We start from the raw sequence: 17,700 nt of genomic DNA on the forward strand, positions 1-17,700 counted from the left end.
TGGTGTCGAAACGTAGGCATGGTAGCAACTCTTACCCAGCCCGAAGCCTCTGAGAGTTTCATCAATGATATGTATAGTGTAGCTTTTTGCGGAGTAAACCTAACACAATTACATGGGTATGCTTCACTCCTCATCTATTGTACCTAGAAGCAATATTTCGCCATCCACACTACTGATATTTTCAGGTCAATCGACGACCCTGTTTGATCTCAACGTTGGCGAAATGCAAGCAAAAAAAAAAAACAAAAATACTGGAAGTTTATGGTCTTATCTCTTGATGATTTACGTTATTTTTATTTATATATTTAGCGGTTATTTTAATCGAAGATGGTCTGGTCCACGATAATTAATCTGGAGTTATAGCTTATCCTAAAAGGTATCGTTTTCATTTAAAAGCTGTAGCTTTGATTGAGATCCTCAAAAATTTCACTGCTGTTGCATAATTAAATCTGAATATTAAATTAATTTGATGAAAATATTTCAGGAATATAACCGTAAATATTGTACCAAGATTTCTCCACTCCCGTGATTCTATTGATTCCCGCCGGTCGCCGTAAATAGTGGCACTCCTGTCGCAAGGGTATATGTCAAGCATATTAGATACGCAAGAGATACGCTACGCGGTGAATGTAATAGTTTATTGGTAAAAATGTTGCTTAATATACATTTAATTAAGTTGAATTAATTAATATTATGCTAAATTACTTAACCAATAAATTAAGCAATAAAACCGATATCAAGTGAAATTTATACCCTTCAGGAGTATAAGTATGGCAAGTTGTGAACTAGTAGTTACGGAGCTCGGTTTCCATGCCGAAGTCGCTAGTTAGATTCTCGTCCGCGGTGTTTTTCATTATTTCCTTCTACTTTTTCTTTCATAGAAGCCTTCTGTTACCAGTTGTTTCATGATTTTTGTTTGAACTTTTTTTTCTGTGCGTGGAGATTTGTGTGATCGTTTAGGTATGATGTTATCCCATTTCTTCACACGGAAGCTTCCTTTGAATTATTTTATTTGCACGTCACCACATAACACACATTTGTAAGATGCACATGTATGTACTTGGTTTCCTTTCATGCTCTTAATATGATATTGTGGACTCACTTTTAAAATTCATGCCTCGTTTAATTCATACCTAAATCGGAGTGCGTGATTAGTTGAAATTTCAACACTCTACGGAACATGAAAGAAACATATTTCACACAAACTATACTCTTCTCCCATAAAAGTTGACAGTTTTCTGTACAGATATAAAAGAAATAACAAAAAGACTTCTCGGAGGGCTCTTGTTACAGATGGCTCGTATTCAGATGAGTAACCACTCGCCAAAAAAAAAAAAAGATTGACCGTCCCCAACTCCAGAGACAGAGACTTTTCCCTCCCCAGCTCGACGCCCTCCCACGATTTCAACGGTTCTTTTCCAACGATTCGAAAACTGGGCTGAAATACTGAGAATGAGTCTAGAATACCGTATCGATACATTATCTAAGTACATGTGGTTCTTAAAAATCCGTCTTATTGCGTCTGAGTTTCAGTAACTGGTGAGGTAGGAGTAGGGAGTCGTCGAAACAAAGGAGTAGCGTCAATATGTCACGACAATTAACGCGTCAGTTATCACTCATTTCGGAAAGAAGACACTGCATACTCAACGTTTATATTTAAAAACATAAAAATAATATAATATAAAAATGAAAATATATAAAATTAATATAATAATAAAATATATATTAAAGTATAGATATAACATTGCGTAAAAATTCCCTGGTCTACCGAATAAAAAATTAATTTCTACCGAGAAAAAGTTTTATTGACTAAAATTCCGTCTTTATAGCATTCGGTACGTGGGGACTTTCGGACGTGGAGCGTCCGAGGATATCAACAATACGTTTACAACATCCGGAACTAGACTTGCATGTAATGTCGAATTCGATGTAGCGATAGACCTGACACACTTCGATAACAAGATGTAAGATTAAACCTCATGGGGTCTCTAACTGAATTAACTGCCTGGAGCACATACCCTTCCATACATGGAGCACATACCACATGCTTCAGAGGACGAGCTATAATATATACGGCATGTAATTAATAACTGGATTGGAATTGAGAGATTCCGCGCCTGCAGACAAAGGCTGCTGTATAATATCAATACATCATACAAGCTCACAGACTTCAGTTATTGAGACCATCACTAGATTTGAATTGAACACTTTGTCGACAACTCGAGATACGAATGGCCGTTTGCATCCACGGTAGCTTATTATAATCATATAAGGGAACGGGGTCATTTGTTGTTCTTTCATCATCACCTTATTAACTTCACCGTACCATTTATTATTCATTGAGATACCTTTTCGTGTTGCCAAGCATGCTTCTTCAACTCATTATCTCCCTTTTCGCATATTTATTTATTGTCATTAACGGTCATTGTATTGAAGAATATTGGTGATAAAATGAATACATGATAAAATGTCTGCGAAGGATCACCATTGGCAAAGAAAATTTAAATTATTTTTGCCGTTTCTGCTGGACTGAGAAAGCAATTCAATCTACCTTTGACATTTTGGAATGCACATGGGCGTTTTCATATAATCATTTATTAGAATTGTCGGGGGATGGATGAGTGTCCATTGTTAAGGAGCTGTGCCCTTCAAAACCTTGGGACACGTAGCCAGCATTCCGGGAGCATGGACTCCCATTCTAATGGCAATCGTATTGATTCGATTCTTGCCGATATTGGAAAGGGACGGAGACATTTCAAAAGGACCCCCCTAAACTATACGGGTGAAGCAGGGGGACGGGAGAGAGGCAGGGCCGTGATTTTGGGTCTCAAGCAGTCCCGTTTACCAAAGGCACGGCTGAATGGTTGACGAATATAAGAGAGAGAGGGGGGGAGAGTATTAATTCGTTGGCGTTGGGGGACAAAAGGAGACTGCTATGAAAATGAAACAGCTCTCAAATAACCCTCACCCCCTCTTCTCCTCTTATTTTTTATTCGCATGGGTAATAAATGAGTTGGGAATGTTGGGGAGGGTTTTTGGGTGGAGATGACGTCTTTCGCCTTCACTTCACCGTCCATTCTTTTATGCATTCATTCATTCATTCATTCATCCCATTCACGGTCGCCCTCGTCCACATTCCTCTCTCGTTTAGTCCCTTTCACTCCCACCCGTGCCACTGCTTCTCAAGTATTAATTTCTCCGTTTGATTGGCGACTCTCACGACGGGCCCATCCCCCCTTCAACGCGAGGATGCCTCAAGCATTATTTCATGCTGCGGGTAGTGCGGAAACGCCTACATTTCCTTGCGCGACTGGAGGATACTGTAGAATACATAATATCCGTATTATTAGAGCATTCTACAGGGTAATTCTTTCTGTATTATACAAAAATACCATAAAATATTTACTATGCGTAGTACAGGAGGATATTAAAGGATAAAGAATAATAGTATGACGTGATATGATATAAATAATAATTCGTAATATACGAGTATACTGTAAGATTTGCAATATAGGAGGATGGTTAAATTATATGATATCCGTAATGTAGGCGAATGCTATGAGGTATGCTAACCGTAATGTAGCAGGTTACCTTAATATGCATACTATCCGTGATATGGGAGGATACTAAAGGATGAATACTAAGTAGTAAAATAACTACCTGGCTAACATAAGATATATATCCTATTCATAATATAGGAGGATACAATAGGATAAATACCATCCCTAATTTAGGAGGATAATCTAAGATATATATTCCCCGCGCTATTACTTAACTTCACCGCTCTGCAATAAAAGCCATACTAAGGCTGGGGATTCTAACATTATTCAGCAAAAACTGAAGTATAGAAATTTTTACAACGCCATTTATGATGGCCACACTATTAGTCTATAACGTAGGTATTGATTTGACACAGCTCCCTACTCAGTTATCATGAAAGCACTACTAGAGGTAGATGTGCTAATCGGTGCAGCAGTTTGGAGCAAAGAATCGGTTCCTGAACATCCAATTGATATTTTCTGTACCACTGCGTATCTTAGAGTTTTTGGCTGACGGGGAAACGTAAGGCGCTTGAAGTAATGAACAATCCGGAAAAATTTCAGCCTAAAAAATGGATAACATTGGTCACAACATGGAAAAAACCATTCAACCCCTCAATAGGAAATTTCAGCCTCCTTACTCCGGGGCAGCTTCCGCTGCGGATTCTAGCAGTAGGTGGGAAAAACTTGAGCATGTAGAGGATTTAATTTATTTGGGCCGCCGAAAACGGATAGAGCGGAAAGAACATCTGGAGGAGTATTGTGGTAGGAAAGGAGGCGTTCATGAACTGGAAAGGTGTGGGTGTGGAACTTTACGGTGCGGAAACATGGACACTTAGGAAAGAGGACTTGAGAAGACTGGAGGCATTCGAGATGTGAGTGTGGCGAATAATTGAGAAGAGAGTGAAGTGGAGGTAGAGGAGGAGGAATGTCGAACCACTGGATACGGTGGGTGAGGAGAGAGAGCTTTTACATGAGATACGGAAGTGAAACGTAAGGTATGGATGAAGTAGGCGCCTACTGAGCGGGGAGGAGATATTGAAAACAATTTTGGGGGTTAAAATGATGGGTAAACGAGGGAGAGGAAGGAAATTTCGTTTTTAGATGGAATGAAAGGCAGGAGGCCTCATTCGAATCGAAGAGGAAAGTCAATGAAGGGCGGGGATATCGTCAGAAAGCTTCTTTAATACTCCGTGTGAACCTACTGCAATCAGTGGAATAATACGTTATTCATAATAAGTAATTATAATAACAATAATAATTCATTCAAAAGTATTTAATAGTCATATTTATACATTTGAATAGACAACAAAATATCCGAGTAAACCACCTCAATACCTCTTATTACTTCGTCCCCCTTCAAGCCTGGCTGAGTGCCTGGATAAATTGGGCACTCCGTTAATTTGACATTTAAACGCCAAAATCCGTCACTTTATTTTAGGGTTGTTTGGACTGAAATCACTTCAGCCGGAAACTCCTCCTGTAATGGGTGAGAATTTGTGCTCCTTTAATTTTCCCGCTTGAATAATATTGACCTCTTACCACTCCAAATTTCATACAATGCCTCTAAAAAAAATGATTTCTCAAAATTATAACGAGATTGGAGTATTCTTACCCATGCGCAAAATTTCGCATAAAACCTCACAAAATTTTCCTCATTCATTCACGCATATTCCTCCCGGTGTAGGAAGTCTATAAGGCAGTTAGTCCAATTGTAGGTCTTCCAACACACATTCGGGTATATCCAGTAGAATTTTATCCAATTAAAAAGGTATTTCCTACCAACAATGCGTCATTTGTGCTATGAACATAATCCTAATTCATGAAAACAAGGTGGCTTACTTTCACCGTAATTTAGGCCAGAAAAAAAAATATTTCCGACTTAAATCCTCACATAAAGCTACTGTTCTGTTTTGCACGGGTTAGAAAAATCCGATTGAGATAAAATGTCACATTTGGTTTCACATGACCAAAATGAATTGATAAAGGGGCTAAGAATATTCACAAAAAGAATCAGTTTGCCTAGATAGGGGTGGTACACACGGATTAAGTGAGGAAATGAAGGAGAAGGCCCAAAAATGTTTATTGACTTGATGATACGGCCAACTTCAGGATTGAAAACCATCCATTGCTACTATTTCTCGGCAACATTGGGAGTGGTTACACACATCCTCTCATACAACATCAAAAAGTGCCAATCTTTTTACATTTTCACATGGACATTCTTCCCCTAATTTATTTTTCCCATAAATTTGCCCTTTTGTCATCATTTGCTTTTAATAACTCATGGTATATTCGACTTATTGATTTTCTTTTCAGAGTTTCTACAATGCTGTTTAAAATAGTATATAATCCGTAAATTCATTACTTAATTGTGTTCTCTAAGTTAGAGAAATATCAACGCCTGCTCGCCTTTCGTACCTAGTTTTGAATTTGATGACAATTGAATAAGGATATTTACATTTGCTCATAAAATCATGTCACCATGCGAAGGGTTGAGTACGTCTGTTTCAACTACAGTTTTAATATATTAGGATGTTCAGCTTCATACAGTCAGTTTACATTTTGTAGCTGAGTTTGAGGATATTATTTTGATACATATTAGAAGTTATCAATTAGAAGATATGGAAATAAATGCACATTATATATATATGTGATAAGAAATTTGAGTTTTTACTAAATGCTCAAAGCTTATCTAATGATAAAATGTGGTTAGGGATGAGGAATTTTTACTCATCCATGTTAGTAAGACCTTATATTTAAATATGCGAGTTTCGGGCATACGTTGCCTTGGTGTTCCTAAAAACCATAATTTATTGTCACTGGACTAAGTATAGTTCATCATAAGAAATGCCGAAAAACAATTATTAGTCACTCCACAATTGCCAGAAGCATTGGATGAAAAATAGCCCTGTTCAAATAGACATTGAGCCAAGCATAAGTTCTCAATCATGTGATAATTTACAGAAACGTTAGAAATACCACTCTGATGAAATGCTGAAAGGTCCCCATTGATTCTGTGCGTGCAAAAAAATTAATTCAAGGTGAAAGGTCACAAAAATAGGTTTCTACATTTTTTGGCCAAATGGTTAGTTTTGCAATAAAAAGATTCCTGCCAGAATTGTAGATCAGGAAATTATCTACGAAATTGTTATTTTTTTATTTATTATCACTTCTAATTGTTATTTTATTATCACTTCTGAGAAAAAGCCTCTCGAAAGTTAGCTGGAGCTGTATTCTCCGTTATAGGCTTGATTATATTGCTTCGCTCTCCGAACATTATTGGACAGTTCCAGATAACTTTCGAATGGCTTTTTCTCATAAATGGTAAATCTTAGAGAAAAAATTGCATGCCAATTTTGCAGAGAACTTCCTGGTCTAAAATTTTAGTCCCTACAATTTTTATCGTTAAAATAACCACTTGGCCAAAAAATGCAAAAAAACCTATTTTGTGACCTTTGACCTTGAATAAAAATTTTTTCCCACAAGTGATCGATGGGGAATTTTCAGAATTTCATTAGAGTGGTATTTCAAACATTCCTGCAAATATTTAGCTTGTTGGAAATTTATGCAAGGGTACCACTATTTTTGGCTAATTTCACCGGGCTAAAATGGGTTATCAAAAACAATAGGTTATCATAAGACGAGGTTTCACCGCTAACCACTAAGAATCGAAATTCAAGAATCGAAAATTGAAATGCGTTCATAAAGTTTGAGAAATTGATGGTTTGAGGCGTTACTGAGTGGAACTTACTCATGATCAATAAAAAATTTAAACTTTGTTTTTCCACAGAATATATTTATAATTACACGACCATGGTTTCGACCCTCCGCGTCATTCTCAAGCGACAAGTACAGTGGTTCAACATCCTTAAATACCTTACAAATAGGATGTTGAACCACTGTACTTGTCGCTTGAGAATGACGCGGAGCGTCGAAACCATGGTCGTGTAATTATAAATATATTCTGTGGAAAAACAAGGTTTGGAGAGCTATAGATATTCAGAGAAGAGTATGCGCGGCAACATTAACGGAGAAAATATGAGCAATTACAGATAATTGTGGTTCTTAATTAAAAGCCATTGGTAGGTTCATATTGTCAAATATTCTAATGAGCTTTCTTCTTCACCAATTTTCCTGTGTCTAATTCCCTTTTGTTTCAAGAATTTGGAAATTGGAGGAAAGGTGTATGATTAATTAAAAAACAGCTTGACTTTGTTTGTCATAGCCTTGGAGCAAATATAGGATCTAAAATCACAATTTGAAAGCAAATTTGAGTAAATATCGATTGTCTTTCAATCGAGTGGGATCCGTGCGGACTAAACTGAATCAGTAATGCACCGACATCGAGATTGCTTTTTGTATGTCAATCAGGGTGCTGCTGAGATAGGTCTAAATCTCCTCCTTTCTGAGCAAACTTACTATCCTCTAAAGATCGGCGTGAATTGATGTGACGTACCTATTATTTAATTGATTTTTATAATTTTAATCCTATTTGTTGAATTTTTATTGAATGTATAATGCGCTTTATATTAATTCAGTATTACTTTTTAACCACTTTTGTATTCATTCTACCTCTTATCTTTTCAAACAACAAGTCTTGTAAATTAATCCCAAAACGTCGGCAAATATGTTATTTTATAAATGAACCGAAATGATTCGCCATTCCGCAAGGCCATATTTTAATGCATTGCCCTGAATCAGCTGATAGGTGTCCGTACTCATGCCAATCCTGATACGTTTCACTTTGGCCCCATACTGCTGTATATCTTTTCTCGCATTTCTGAAAACTTCATTTTCCGTTGCTGACGCCGGCATGCCCTGGCACATTACTTTTTTGCCTTTATTCGTCACCCTGAACCTCCCCAATTTATTGCTTTTGCTCTCTGTGCGGCTGACTTGTTCATTACACTTGATGATTTAGCTAGGAGTTGCAGTTCGAAGGTTGAAGTTTCGTAAACGTCAGGGACGCAACGTTTTTGAACTACATAATCTTTAGCCAAGTCTCCAAATGGCCGTTTGCACTTTGGCCGGACGCCTTGGATACATCGCGATCTGCGGCAGGCAAAGAATTCGGCCTCATCATATGTTTAAAGTATCCAGCAAAAGGGCATACTACCTGTGTTCACATAATCAGGAACGACGCAATAAATGAGATAATAGCTAATCACAGGAGCGTCTGGGGATGTGCAATGCATTATTGGGAATGTTCATTTCAACGCATTGCATTGTGCATGCATTCGTTAAAATACACCTGATAATAATCACCCCAATTGCTGGTTCAATTTCAAAAATGAATTCGAGGTGGTGAGGGGCAGATTCACTTCCTACTTTTTCTTCATATAGCAAGCAACTGGTGTATTGAATTTATTGAAGTATTCTACTAGTTAAGATGGGTTTGCTTGTAGTGCGAATGATCCCGAGGGTCTCCATCATAAAATTCCCTCTCTACACCGCACACGACTCCCTTTCATTCTGTCAATCTCTTCCTCCCCCTCCCCTGCCCTCGAAGCATTCATCCCTTTAGCACTGTTTTCAACATTCCCTCCACACTGAGTACTCGCTCCATCGAAAACTAATGTCTCTTCCGTATCTTATACATAAATTCTCTCTGTCCACTTTGCCTCCTTCGTTCGTCTCCATGCATGCATTTCGAATTTTGTCCATACTCATCCGCCTTTCATAACGTCCACGTTTCTGCAACGTAAAAGTGCTACACTTCGGAAGTGACTCTTCACCATTGTTGTCTTCAAATCATTATAATACGATTCTCACAAAAAGATATCGATAAAATTTTAGAATTGCAAATAATAGCTTTAAAATATCTATAATTAATAATCCGGTCGATTATCGAGGCAATGCACGGAAATATAAATTTTCATTAATTTTCTCGCCCTTGCTAAAAACAGCAAACTGCTGGCAGAGGGCCTGATGAGTCAACGATGTTTCTCTGAAATATGTTTAATCTTACATAAATGGCTTGACACCTGAAAATCTTTAAGACCTAACTGAAATTCTCTACAAAAATTAACGAACAAAAAGAACGTACATTACCCACGATTACATAGATTTATTGCTTACAATAATTAATTTTTGGTCAATGCCAATAAATTTTGGAATGATCGTAATGTAACGTACCCCTGAGAAAAGAAAGAAATGTAATTATTACTATCGCTCCCCCGTCTATCTTAAGCTTTGTTGGCCACACGCCTCTGTCACCAGAGGACGAAGGAAAAATAAGGAACAGTAGCACAGATTCCAGACAAGGTGGGGGGGGGGTAGTTCGACCCCTAGAGTAAGGGGGACCCTTGTCTCTGCTTGTTTAAGTCAAATGATGAAAGGGGCCCGAAGACAGTCTTTTGATTAGCGAGCGGCGGCGAGGTCGTCCTTATAGAGTCGAGAGATTTCTTCCTCTCGAAGGCAACCGGTTGAAGTGAATGGCACAATGCTAGCCGGGAGACGACGAAAATTGCTTTGAATGGGTGGCGGTCCTCCTCTCACTCGCTTTGATCAAGAGGGATAATATTCATATGCGGGCTTCTTTAAACAGTAATGGTGCTCATCGAAGGGGCCATTCTCGAATTTTTAGCTAAAATAACTGATTTCTTAACCATTCAAAGCTCGAATGTCCCGTTATCATTCAAACGTAGCCATGAGAATGGAAAGAGAAAGGTCGATTGAAAACTAAACCTATTTTGGCAGGAATTTTCCAGAAATGAATGCTTGGCTTGTGAATATAGTCAAAAGTGTTATGGTGAGATCCCAGGGGTTTTTCTAGGGAATAACGCGAATCTTTCAAATGACTGGCATGGATAACAAGCAATTGCTGTCATCTGAGTGCCGAATAATAGGAGTTCGTAATGGGAATAAATACTTACTATTCCGAGATTTCGATATCCATGAAAACGGTAAAGAGGCCATTTGCATGTCGTTTATAAAAAATGGTGATTTGTGAAACCAGGTGATGGTAGATACAATATTCCATAATAGCTCCTTAAATTTTTGCTTATAAATATCGACAATCTTCTTAATTTTTTCCTCATTGGAATTTTTCATTCAGAATTTCATACCTCATCTTATCATTTGTTACTCAAAACAAGTCGTTCACAACATGGGTATAACTTAATGTTTAAGGAACGTGTATGAGTTTTAAAAATTTTACAAAAGGTTTTCAGACTTTTTGCGCATGCCTACTGAATAAGTTTCCAAGGAAATAATTCCACCTGATTTCAAATATTTTTCCTGGCTGATAAAAATGATGGTTGAAAAATAAACGCGAATTGAGAGTAGAAATGAAATAGCTGAGTTGTATAATGCTATTCGTTGGATCAGCGTTCCTGATGGCCCACCAACATCGCAATTGATTGAATCCTTAGAGAAAGGAAAATTCTTCTCTCCATTTGAACAGAGGGCATTAAGAAATAATGATCCATTCATCCATACAAAAACATAGGCATCCGCGAGAAATGGGAGCGGTGAGTATTGGAAAAAACAAATTGAAATAACCATTCGCAACTTAACCCTCATTCCATTTTATGAAACCAAAACTTTCCGCCAGGTGGCGCTACGTAATATATTTCTTATAAGCTCCTTAAATGATTACGTTGACACATCAACAATCTTCTGAAATTTTTCCTCTTCGGAATTTTCCGTAAACTCGACATAGCGGTCATCGAAATTGTAACGCTACCCTCCTGTATACTGCATCTGCAATCAACCCATTATAAAAAGGAAAATATGGAATGTAAGTGGAATAAATTTTATCAAATAGTGGTTATCGTTAGAATTAAATCAGTTATGTCAAGAAATGTTCCCTCGTCTTTCGGGCTGGAAATTAAATATTTAGACTAAGTATAGGCAGCTATCTTAAGAAAACCTGTCCAACAAAGAGGTATTTGAAATAAAACTTATACATTTCATTTCTGATGGAATGACTAAGTTCACAAATGTTTTTCACCTCATTACACAGTTTGATTCGTATGCATGCTTCAAATATCTTGAAAACATCCATTCAACTCAAAAAAAAACATTAAGAAGCAGTGAATAAAAATGGATTCGCATCAACTAAAATTCCCTTTCAATAGCCGTAATTTATAACTGAGAAAGGCAGAAAAATAATACTGATCCTTTTGATGCACTCAATTATTAATTTTGGTAAACTGATTTACGAAGAAAGAATGATAATTTAATTATGCATGGATTGAATCCATTCAAAGTCACTGTCAAACAAATGCCTTTTTTCCTCTCATATTTGATAGTAGTGGTCTTTCGTCACACTGAACCGTTAGTCCCATGGGTCTTTTAATTTACTTATGGAGACAATGTTTTCTGTGCTGGAGTCTAGCTTGGCTTCCAATACAATCAGTTCCTTTATACCTTAATGTTGTTTTGAACCTTTAGTTTCGCCCTCTAGGTTTATCCCAACAAATGGATTGCAATCCGGGTTTCCCGTTAGAATCTACGAGAATAATATCAAATTTGACTAATGATGGGACTAAGGATATGCCTTAGGGACTCAACATGGCATGGCAAAGCATTTCAAAACGTGTGAGTGTGGAAGAATGTTGCGTACCAACTAGTAATTGAGGAATCTGAATAATCTCCAGTGGTGTCTATGCTCCTATTAACTTTTTAGATTCAAAAACAGCGTTAGTGAAAAGTGTAAAAATGAATTGAAATACAAACAAAAATGTAGAAATAAATTAAAACGGAAATTTATTTTTGCATAGGAAAGAGTGCAACTTACTCAAAGAGGACGTAGTTGAACAAGCTACCATAGACACCAATTAAGACTATGGTGGTGACCCTAACGGAAAATCAGAGTTCAGAGGTGACGAATATTATCATTCTATAAAAAGTATTCATGATGATGAATTAAATTGAGTGAAATTACTCCGGGAGAATTTTTGTTTATTATTAGTAATTCTCTAAAAAAAAGGTGAAAAAAACTAATATTTTTTAAAACTTTTTAACCTGCGTGAAAAATGAGGGAAAATCGATCAAAATGAATCTGTCATCGGGACATGTTTTTGTTGCATCACATTACTGCTCACCTTTGCCAGACGTATCCAAAGAATTCTTGTGACTTAATTTATTAAAGCGTTTTACCAGTTACCGTTTTCTAATGAATTTGAAATATTCAAACTATATATTCATTTCAACATTTTTTAATCGCAATGATATTTTAAGTGTTTTAAAAGTTGATGGTAACCAACCAACAATTGATGGTAACCAACCAACAATTGATTGTAAGGAAATTAACTACGTTAAACCCTGCACCGGAAATTTATATCGGTAATACTTGCCAATAAACTAGAATGGGTCGCTAAGTTTGCCTTCTCGAATTATTCATCAAATTACCTATTCGTGACAAAATTTTGGCAATAGTTATGAATTTTCTAACTTAGAATGAAAAATTTTCATATATTTATAATAATAATAATAATTATAATAATATATATTTATTCCACATTATGGTACATGAAATTTTAATAGGTTACTCAAGCAAGAGTTTTTACAAAGGTGGAATATAGGCACCCCTGTGGTAAGAACCTGTGTTGGGGTTGCCATCTCTTGAATTAAACATACAGCTGGCTGGTGCGGCCAAAAACAAAAGAATATACCGTAAGTAATGAGTCAAAGTACGCTTTTCTTTAACGTCTGTTCCTTTGAGAAAAATTATGAAAAAATTGAAACATAAAAATAAATGAAAACAAATACATTAATTACCATGATACATAGAAATATTTCATACACTGTACAGAAATCAGACTAATAACATACAATGTAAAAAATAATGTGCAAAGATAGTATTTAGAAGTACACTTCAATATTGTCTACAGAGAATAACCATATTTTTAATTCACGTAAAAAAACGTGAAGGACTTTATTGATGTGATACGAAATGGTAAGAGGTTAAACATCTTACTTGCACAATATAAATAAAATCTTCTGAAAGCTTCATTATTAGGTTGTGGAATAGATACTCTATTCCGCGACCTCAAGCCATGATAGGGAATATTTGCGTAGCCATTGACATTTCCTCCTCTGATATAAAACATGCGTAAAACTCTATAAACATATAAATATCTGAGTGGTAAAATACCTAGTAATTTAAATAATGGGTAAGAAGCGTGGTCTCTTTTTGCTCCCATTATCATTCTTATTATTTTCTTTTGTGACACTAAAACTGGATTTAGATTCGAAATATATGTTCCTCCCCAACAAAAAAGACCATACTGAAGTTTGGAATTAATCAGTGAGTAATATCCCCTTTTAGTACAGGTAAATTACAAATCTGTCTTAAATAATAGAATTTCCTAACTGCTGTATTCATGTAATTTTTTAAATTTTGTAAATGATTATTCCAATTTAAATTCTCATCAATAACAAGACCCAAATACTTTATATTACTAACCTGATCAATTTGCACGCAGTTTCTGCACATGTAATCTTTAAATGCAAGGCAACTGGCACACTTATAATACAAACAACCAATAGAATCTTTTCTATCTCTTAAGCTGAATCGAATAAATTTAGTTTTTTCACTCAGCGTAAGTTTATTAACAGAAAACCAATACTTTAGCTTGTCTAAGTCGCTTTGCATATGTTCTTTAACAGTTGGCAGATCTTTTGCAGAGTAAGACAAGGCTGTGTCATAAGCAAAACAGGTAAGTAAGTTTAAACAGTTTGAATAGTCCAGTACATAAATTGTTTACATATACTAGGAATAGAATAGGTCCGAGTACTGAACCTTGTGGCACACCATAAAGAATAGTTTCAGGTAAACTGTAGCAATCTTAAAATTTTACCAACTGCGTCCTTCCACTCAAGTAGCTACAAAATCAATTTAGAGCTACGCCTCTTACTCCTGCTTCCCTTAGTCTACATAGCAAAATATCATGATCCAGTGAATCGAAGGCCTTTTTCATGTCAACAAATATGCCTGAAACGCATGCTCTTTTATTTAGACCATTAAATAATTCAGAACAAAATTTAAGCAGAGAGTCTTCAATAGATTTTCCTTCCACAAAACCAAATTGGTTTTTTGATAAATAGCTATTTCTGGAAAAGAAACTTAATAAACGTTTTTTGACAACCTTTTTTATGATTTTGAAAAACTGACAGCAAAGAAATAGGTCTGTAATTATTTATATCATTTCGACTGCCCTTTTTGGGAATTGGTATTACAGCAGCAATTTTCATACCCTCGGGGAACTCACCCGAACTGAAACTCAGATTTATTTAAAAGGATATTACAGGAGCTACTATTTCACTAACATATTTTAGGGTGAAGGCTGAAACTCCATCAAATCCGGGCGTTTTATTTGTTTTCAGTTTTTTGATGATATTATTTACCTCAAAGGCAGTGGTTGGGTACATGAAAAAGGAGTCCTGAACGTGCTTAATTGGAAATGAACGACTATATTGTGAGTTACTATCTATAGTCTCCCTTGTATTTCTCAATTTCTTTACGACGCCAACAAAGAAGCTATTGAATTCGTTTGAAATATCTAGGGGGTTTGTCAAAAATATTCCTGGCCTATCAGGTACACATATTTTTTCAGTTTCAGCCTTAGTACCACTCACACCAAGGACACTGTTGATCACTTACCATTGCTTTTTTAGATCACTTTTATTTTTATTAAATAGGTTTAAGTAGTAGCTTTCTTTTCTGACAATAATCTCATGTCTAATTTTAGTAGATACAGCGCTGAAATATCTATGCAGTTTTTTGTCATCTGGCTTTTTTTTTAAGTTTCTTATATAAAATATTTCTCTGTGACAGTCGTTTACATAGATCAGTGGTCATCCAAGGTTGGATTGGTCTTTGGTATTTAACCCTACGAGTTGTCACAGAAGTACAATTTTCTATATTTTGTGTTAATTTCTTTAAAAAGATGTTGAAAGCTGTAGTAACATCTTGTTGGTCATGTACAGGAGACCAGTCGACACAACTTAATGACAATTTCAATTTGGGGTGATCTATTCTCTTAATTTCTTGATTTTTTCGTGGATCTTTCTTTTGCGCTTTCTCAGAGTGAAAAATATAAATAGTGTGCATGTGGTTAGATCATGGTCACTTCGACCTGAGGAAATAACACTCGATTTAAATTTAATATTACTTTTACATCTTAGATATAGGTATTGATTGATCTTAGATATAAGTAGATTGATAAGATAAGATTTTGCCGATAGTATTTTTACAAATTAAAAATATAAACATTTTATTGTTTTTGCAGTGTTTTTCCTGACCTGCTTCACCAACCACAGGGAGTGACACGAGTAATGTGTTTAAGAAATCCCATTTTCTTTGGGAAAGACTTTTCCCATTGAGAATAATTAGGGAAAATCATTTAAGATAAGATCGATTAAAATGAATCTGTAATCGGGACATGTGATTTCATTGTAAGACATCAGTGCTCACTTTTTTATGTTATGATCTATTATTTATTCCATATCCTAAAATATAATGATTAAATCCCACATAATAAATTGGTAAGTTGAAAAGTATGACACAAATTAACAGTGGGATTGTTTATTATTTAAATTGTTTCTCCGTTTCACATTTTTCCAGTATTAAAGTTTAATTGTTTATGCAATGCATTATTTTACTTCAATAATCCAGCATGGATGACACAAAAACAAAATTGTGAACTTGTTTTCACCCATTTTTCTCCGTTTTGTACTTTCGCAGCAAAAATGATCGAATTATGACTTAAATAGAAAAATTTCATACTTCATAAAATCTTCATAAAATACTTCATAAAATCTAAAATTTGGAACGTTCAAGCAAAAATATAATAGAATGATAAAAGTAGTGGAAGAAAAATTAATTTTGTGGGAAGGAGATATGTTTTAGATGGTTTTATAATTTTTTCCATGGTCCTTGTTACACATTTTTGTATCCTAAAAGGTAAATTTATTATAAAAATCCAATGTATTTTACTGATAGATTTAGAAATATAAAATTTCGAATTACAAAACAAATTGAGTGGTTGAATTTGAAATGAACAAATTGAATTATATAATTCAATTTGATGATCATTCTTATACAGGTTGATGAAGAAGTCACTACTTCGAAAGCTCCCAAGTTTATTTTTCCGTGAGACGCTGGGGGGCAATGGGCGTGGAATGGTCACGTAGTGATGTTGTGTGCATGCTTGTGTGTTTGTGTGATTCAGGTGTGTAGTGGCCGGTGTGTTGGCCCCAGTCAACAAGGGACCCACTTATCTCCGGCCTGAGTGAAATCATCCTCTCTCCCCGCAAACCCCTTTCCACAAGTGATATTTCCCCTCCCGAGGGTTATATAAACCCAAAAAAAGGCGTGCTTCGCGAGGCATGATTGACACGACGACCAAGGGAGCGAGATTAGGGGAAGTGCTGATAAGCATGATTGCCATCATAAGTGGAGTCAGAGTGTTGCTGGTGGCACACGCTGAAAGGAGACCGGACGAGTTACAAGCGTGTTCCACGCCACGTGCGGAAGGAGTTCACCCCCGGCGCCGTGGATCATCTGGTCCTAACCGTTTTGCTACAGACGGTTTTCTACTGCTCCGGCCTCAACCATAAACTGTAAGAACGTCGCAGTTAGCGATTCTTCCATCATCTGTTGAGGTCAGACGAAAAATCACTTCCCTCCATTTGAAGCTAAAAGCTCTATTCTCCCAGTCCACTGTGCAATTTGTCCTCGCAACTAATTTTAATAAGTGCTAATAAAGTAAAGGTCAATTAACTCGCTAGTGAATTTCAGAAACTGTCAGAAGGCACTGATTAACAGTGGTCCAAAGATTTAATATTATATTTTCTTGAAACTTGTAACATTTTGGAGGGGGGCAAAAACATTCAAATCAGCGAATTTTTTTGTTAAGTGTATTCAGTTCATTCTTTTCATCCTCATCAGGGTATATTATTTTTTGTTGTGAACAATGTAATGTGCAAAAAGGTTAAAATATATCACGCAATGTTAAGAGTGATTAATGTGGTGTTTGACTCGATCATTCCTTCGCTCGGGACGGATGATTGTTTCCCTTCATGTCACGTATGCGACGTCATGTTCCTTCACGATATATATATTTATTATATATATCGTGAATATATATTTATTATATATATTTTTTTTCCTTTTTTGCCGTATAACATTTCTTAAAATTGGCATCAC

General features: G+C 36.0%; 1 long non-coding RNA gene across 1 annotated transcript in view; it reads left to right on the top strand.

Moving 5' to 3' along the window:
* Window positions 1-17,496, top strand: part of LOC124158491 — a 241,287-nt gene extending 223,791 nt beyond the window's left edge. The window contains exon 4 of the long non-coding RNA XR_006864808.1: window positions 15,782-17,496. This is a non-coding gene — a long non-coding RNA (uncharacterized LOC124158491). The remainder of the gene's footprint in view (window positions 1-15,781) is intronic.
* The last annotated feature ends 204 nt before the right edge of the window (window positions 17,497-17,700 follow it).

The sequence above is a fragment of the Ischnura elegans genome, chromosome 5 (assembly GCF_921293095.1).
Source record: "Ischnura elegans chromosome 5, ioIscEleg1.1, whole genome shotgun sequence".
Classification (NCBI taxonomy): domain Eukaryota; kingdom Metazoa; phylum Arthropoda; class Insecta; order Odonata; family Coenagrionidae; genus Ischnura; species Ischnura elegans.